The sequence below is a fragment of the Populus euphratica genome, unplaced genomic scaffold, assembly GCF_000495115.2.
Source record: "Populus euphratica unplaced genomic scaffold, PopEup_1.0 scaffold100.1, whole genome shotgun sequence".
Taxonomy (NCBI): domain Eukaryota; kingdom Viridiplantae; phylum Streptophyta; class Magnoliopsida; order Malpighiales; family Salicaceae; genus Populus; species Populus euphratica.
Window position 1 is genome coordinate 104,176 of NW_011499985.1, and position 6,906 is coordinate 111,081.

The window sequence follows — 6,906 nt, forward strand, 5'->3', positions numbered from 1 at the left end:
ATTTCACAATCATTTGGCTATTTTTACTTGGAATTCACCGATCATCCACTAGGTTAGAAAAACCCTATAATAATAATAGATATCTAATATCATTCTCTAACATATTTTTTCATGGTCAAGTTTTTTAGACTTTAAATTTAAAATAAATATTAAAATTAATCATGATCATTTAATTAACAAAACATTAATATCATATTGAAAAATTATCTTAACTAAAAATCTAAATAATTAAATAATATTTTAAAATATAATTTATATTAGTCTTTTACATGAATTATCTTTTATATGAATTACATCGTATCTTAAGATATTATAAAATGTGTGGTATTACCAAAAAAAAACTAAAACAAAGATTAGTAAAACACTGTAGATTATATACAATGTAATTCATAATAAAATTATTATTTTGCTCTTGGTGAGGAAGCTTGGGTTTAGAGTTACATGAGTCTTTTTTATGAGGGTTATTAGTAATTATATTAAACAAGAGTGTTAATCAATAATTTCATTTTTTTTATACAATATAATTACCAATGATCCTTAAAAAAAAATCTTTCATTCAGGGGCATTTTAGGTTTTTCATATTTTTTTGGTGCCTGTCAATTGGTGATTCCACCTTATAACAATTGATACAACGAGTCAAATGAGAAATGTCAAAGTAGATGCAAAACTTCTTGCATCGTGTTCCTCCAATTTTGGACAACTTGATTAAATATTTCTTGATTTAGAAATAATGCAAATCTTCTTGCATCGTGTTCTTCCAATTTTGGACAACTTGATTAAATATCTCTTGATTTAGAGATCGGTAATCGAAAGGTTAGATTTATAATCAACCCGGTTAAATATGTGATCCAATGAAACTTGATTAAAATTTAATTAATCTAACTAGCTCAAATATTCACATAAAAAATAAAAAGTTTTGATTTTGTATTTTTCTTAAAAATGGAGGGCACAAAACACATGAGTCGACAATAAGGTTAGTTCATAGCTCAAAAAAGAGATTGGATTTGAAAAGTATATTTAATGAACTGACTGTTTGTCTGTGTATGAGTAGCCTTACTAAACTTATGGTTTGACTGATCAAATTAGGCAATTTCCTGGCAAGAACAGTCAATGAACCTCTCCTCTCTTCAAACTACCACATTCGGGTCCTCCCTGCGTGCAGTTTCAAACTCTCTTGTGCTAAACCCGTGAGTGGCACCACCTTATAAACAAGACAAGACATTTTTTCTATCATAGCTTAAACCAGGAAATCTAGATAGAATCAGCAAGATGAGGAAAACCCCCTTAAAGCCTTTTATCTCCCTCTTACTCTTTCTTTGTTTGAAGATTTTGTTCATGGAAACGGGGGTGGCACAAAACACAACGTCTATCCCAGTGAATGTAGGTGTGACTCTTGACTTGGATTATTTGGATGCCAATATTGCTTTGAGCTGAATCAACATGGCCCTTTCAGACTTCTATGCCACTCGTGGTGACTACCGAACCAGACTGGTCCTCGCCATCAGGGACTCCAAGAAAGATGTTGTTGGTGCAGCTGCTGCAGGTTCGCTCTCTGCCTCCCCTCTTAATTTCTTGATATTATCTCCTCTTTTCTCCAATTATGAATCGTTTTTTTATCAAAACGTTTTAAGAAAGTCAGCATTTTAACGGTAGATATTTACACATTCTGTGTTAATTATCCCAGGTACTCAATCTGGAACTTCCATTAGTTTGATCATAGAAATCCTGTGTATAATTGTGGCTATACAGCGATGTGATGATAATGAATATACTTCTTTATTTTAATAGGGTCCATCAATGATAAGGTGGGTCAGAACATATAAAAGTCATCATAAATTGTGGCTATCTTGCTGCAAAGGTCATCCTGTGTGAGCTGTATTTCTTGTTCGTATCTGATATTGTGGGCTAGACATTTTGCACTCCACACACTAGAATGGTCTCCTTTGTACTTCTAACGCGGCTATCTGCATATGGAGATCATCTGACTTTATAACTATATCAAAATACGAGGAAAAAACCTTATAGAGAAACCTCTGTTCTAGTGTTAATTCAGAGCAGAGGTTTGACAAAAGCAATACGCTTTTCATAGAGGGGAATATATTGCGATCTGCACATTTGTAGGCCAATTTCAACTGTCAGTACTCGGTAGATGAATATGCCATCAGAAGCTTATTCACTTTTGGATTAACTCATTGTACACTCTGTTTAACTTGTTATTGCTTTATCGGCCGTCTTCTGATGAAATCTACAGCCTTAGATATACCTATCATTTATGCATAAACTATATAGGAACAGTGGTTCTTGCATATGTATGATCATCAATGAATAGGCCAGTTTTTACTCAAGTTGGAACAGGACTTTTAATTGACATTAAAATCTTTTGCTTCCTCGAGTTACGAAGATAAAAAGTTACGTTCATATTCTGCCCAAAAATCTGGATTGATAGTGAGAGATACACATGGCTAGATCAGCAAGAATGGCTAGGCCAGAGAAGTATAGGTTAGTTTTTTTTGCTGTGGGGGCAGAGGAGAGGAGCTCACAAATCATAAAACATGTATTCAGAATGGTAATCCTATAAGAAAGTGGAATTTGATTTATTTAGAATGTCATCCTATAAGAAAGGGTGGTCTTTTGCTTGCTCTCTCTGCTGCACAAATTTGGTTCACGTAATGTCTTTGATTTTTCTTCTCTCCTTTGCAGCCCTCGACTTGATAAAAAATGTGGAAGTGCAAGCAATCTTAGGGCCATCAACATCAATGCAAGCCAATTTTGTTATTGACCTTGGAGAAAAAGCTCAGGTGCCCATAATATCATTTTATGCTTCAAGTCCTTCTCTTACTGCCATTAGGAGTTCCTACTTTTTTCGAGCAACACATAGCGACTCAGCTCAAGTGAAAGCCATAAGTGCATTATTTAAAGCCTTTGGATGGATAGAAGCAGTACCCATCTACATTGAAAATGAATATGGAGAGGGAATTATACCTTATTTAATTGATTCTCTGCAAGCAGTTGATGTTCGTGTCCCCTACCGGAGCGTCATTTCTCCATCAGCCACTGATGATCAAATTATCGAGGAGCTCTATAAGTTGATGACAAAGCAAACTAGAGTTTTCATTGTGCACATGTATGGCTATCTAGGCACTAGGCTTTTTGCCAAAGCTAAAGAGATTGGAATGATGATTGAAGGCTATGTTTGGATCATGACTGATGGTCTGACTACTGATTTCTTGACTTCACCAAGTCCTTCTGTCACTGATACAATACAAGGGGTACTGGGTATTAAACCTTACGTTCCAAGAACAAAAGAGCTTGAAAATTTTCGAGTTCTGTGGAAAAGGAAATTCTTGCAAGATAATCCAAATAACATTGACGTTGAGTTGAGCATTTTTGGACTTTGGGCCTATGATGCTACGAAAGCATTGGCCATGGCAGTAGAGAAAGCTGGAGCTGCAAATTTTGGCTTCCTCAAGGCAAATGTTTCTTGCAGCTCATCAACGGATCTTGCAACTCTTGGCGTCTCCTTAAACGGTCCAAACCTTCTTCAAGCTTTATCAAACACTAGTTTCAAAGGCCTTACGGGAGATTACCATTTTGTTGATGGGCAATTGCAATCTCCAGCTTTCCAGATAGTTAATGTGAATGGAAATGGAAAGGGAGGAAGAGAGATTGGGCTTTGGACACCAACACAAGGACTCGTGAAACAATTGGAACCTACAAATTCAACTTCTATGTCCGGCATTTCAACTCCAATTTTTCCTGGGGATACAACTGTCGTTCCCAAGGGTTGGGAGATTCCCACAAATGAGAAGAAGTTGAAAATAGGAGTGCCAGTGCTGGATGGCTTCGTTGAGTTTGTGGCTGTGACAAAGGATCCTAGTTCCAACACCACAAAAGTCACTGGATACTGCATAGATGTTTTTGATGCTGTAGTGAAAGCATTGCCTTACGCTTTGCCTTATGAGTACATTCCCCATGCCATGCCTGGTGGAACTTACGATGATCTTGCCTATCAAGTGTATTTAAAGGTAAAATATAATTATATCTTTTTTCTGTACTTATTCATTGTTTATGATATTGCGTTGATATCATACACGTTGATGCAAGTAAATTTCTTTCTTTTGCTTTTTTGTTTACTGCGAACAGAATTATGATGCTGTGGTTGGAGACGTGTCCATTGTCTTCAACAGGTCCTTGTACATCGATTACACCTTGCCTTTCACAGAAAGTGGTGTCTCAATGATTGTTCCTATAGCAGACAACAATAGTAAAAATGCATGGGTCTTCTTGAAACCTTTGGGTGAGCAGTTTATTTTTCTTTCTTTTCATTGGATTTGTTGTCTGGGTTCTTGAGCACAGAATAAATGAAAAGATTTTCGAGGGTCACAGAATAAATGAAGATTTTCGAGGGTCTGCTTCAGATCAAGCAGGAACTAGCTTCTGGTTTTCCTTCTCAACAATGGTTTTTGCACAGAGTAATCTCCCTTCCCCGTACAAATTTCCCTTCTTCTGTGTTACTAGCACTCACCATTATATATATAAACACCAAATTGACTTTATGTTTATATTTGCAGGGGAGAAATTGGTTAGCAACTTGGCTCGGGCAGTGGTAATTATATGGTTTTTTGTTGTGTTGGTCCTCACACAGAGCTACACCGCCAGTTTAACGAGCTTACTTACAGTCCAGCAGCTGCAGCCTACAGTTACTGATGTACATGATCTCATTATGAAGGGGGAGCATGTGGGCTACCTGAAGGGTTCTTTTGTACTAGGAATCCTGTTAGGCTTGGGTTTCGACAAGTCCAAGCTCATGATGTATAATTCTCCAGAAGAATGCCACGAACTCTTTTCCAAAGGAAGTGGAAATGGTGGTATTGCTGCTGCTTTCGACGAACTGCCATATATGAAACTCTTTCTGTCAAAATATTGCTCGAAATATACCATGATTGATCCTACATTCAAAACCGGCGGTTTTGGCTTTGTAAGTTCACTTTTCCATCTTTCTATTTCCATTTCCTATATGGCTAATAAGTGCATGATTTCTCATTTATACTTTGTTTGTGACTTCAGGTCTTCCCTAAAGGTTCTCCTCTAGTGCCTCATATATCAAGGGCAATTTTAAATGTGACAGAGGGGGATAAAATGAAGCAAATAGAGGATGCATGGTTTGGCAAAAAAGGCAGCTGTCCAGATTCCAGCACCTCAGTTTCATCAAATATCCTTAGTCTAAAGAGTTTCTGGGGATTATTCTTGATTGCCGGACTAGCTGCATTTTTAGCTCTCATTATCTTCATTGCCATGTTTGTTTACCAAGAAAGAAGAGACTTGAGGCCCTCTGATTCCACAGCTTCAATATGGGATAGAACTAAAAATTTCTTCAGAATCTTCATTCAAAGGGACTCGACGTCCCAAACATCCAGACAAATGGAATTGACTGACAGAAATGGAATCAGTCTGCCTTCTATGGGCGTGCCAAGTCCGTCAGAGTTCTCAGTTCACACACAATTTTCTGAAGATCCTTCTTCTACAGATTATGATTCAAGTCCAAATGGGCAAGCACCTCAAGAGGTAGTAATAAATAGTGATCAACTTACCAACCAAAATCAAGAGAGACCAACAGCTTTGGAAATTGACCCTGAAAATAATTGACTTGTACATTATCATTTGACAATTAGAACCCAGTAGCCATTAGTAAAGACATTGAATTACTGTATTGCGGATACATAGAAGTAAAACGATTTTATAAGGATGTAAGTAGGAATAAACTGTGTTTCAGGAATTTAGTAAATTATCACAGGTATATCTCTTGCCCTTCGTCTCTTTCAGTGAAAATTCTGTTTTGTGTTAGTGTTGCTGAAGGGAATCTTGCATTAACTTCTGTACCTTCATGTCTGTTGTAGGCTTCGCTGCCTTTTCTTTCAAGTCCTAACTTGACTGGAAACCAGAGATTTCCTAATCTTTGAAGGAACAATGTTAAAAAAATCTTGAAGAAGGGAAAGAATAATGACTCGGATCTATACAACTTCTTTTCAGATACTAATGGCTGCAAAGAGCATTTTACACTGGTCACACAACTTTCCTAGCATTTTTTTGTACACAAATTTACATCAGACATCATGTTAAATATTGTTCTAGACAATCTTTTAGTTTTTGAAAAGTCACAGGCTTTGAAACAAATGAGTCCATACCATTTGCATAACATTCCTCTGCACTGTCTGATAATGCATTTGCTGTCATCTGCATTCACCAACTGAATCTGTTAGTATATGCAAACGGATTTAAGACTTAAAGGGTGATGAAATAAGGACATGTTTCAGTGCTTCAGCGTAGCTCGGCTATTATAGAAAGCAAGCCGCAATGCTTTGTGTTGTTTGATAATAACAAGCATCTAACTAAAAACACTCAGGGTGGTAAGATTTCTAGTGAATCAGGATGGGGTCTCAAAGTCTTAGAGGCTATTAAGAGCAAAGTGCTCACCGCAATTATAGGCATCCTCTTATCATAATGAATAGAACTCTGACCATCTTGTAATGAAGCTGAAGGCTCTATTCCAGCCTTAGCAGCAGAATCCCAATTGCCAGTTTCTTCAAAAGAACGAATCAGTTGTGTAGCTTGAAGGCCATTCATTACCGGCATGCAGACGTCCTGCAAAATTAATGTGAGACATGGTTACTGAAACTTAGAATCCAAGTGTTCAGCTTAATCAAAATTGCATTCTCACATAATCCCATCTGAAGAACCATGAACAAAGAAAAGGTGGCGGAAGAAATGATTTGAATCAAGAAATTACCATCAAAACTAGATCATAACAACAGGACTGAACTGCACGCACAGCTTCAACTCCATTATTCACAACATCCATGGCATGGCCTAACTGCTTCATCATTGATTTCGTCACCATTACATTGA

At 36.9% G+C, this 6,906-nt stretch overlaps 1 pseudogene; it reads left to right on the forward strand.

Moving 5' to 3' along the window:
• Positions 1 to 1,053: 1,053 nt before the first annotated feature.
• Positions 1,054 to 5,815, forward strand: LOC105140013 (glutamate receptor 2.8-like; annotated as a pseudogene).
• Positions 5,816 to 6,906: the final 1,091 nt, after the last annotated feature.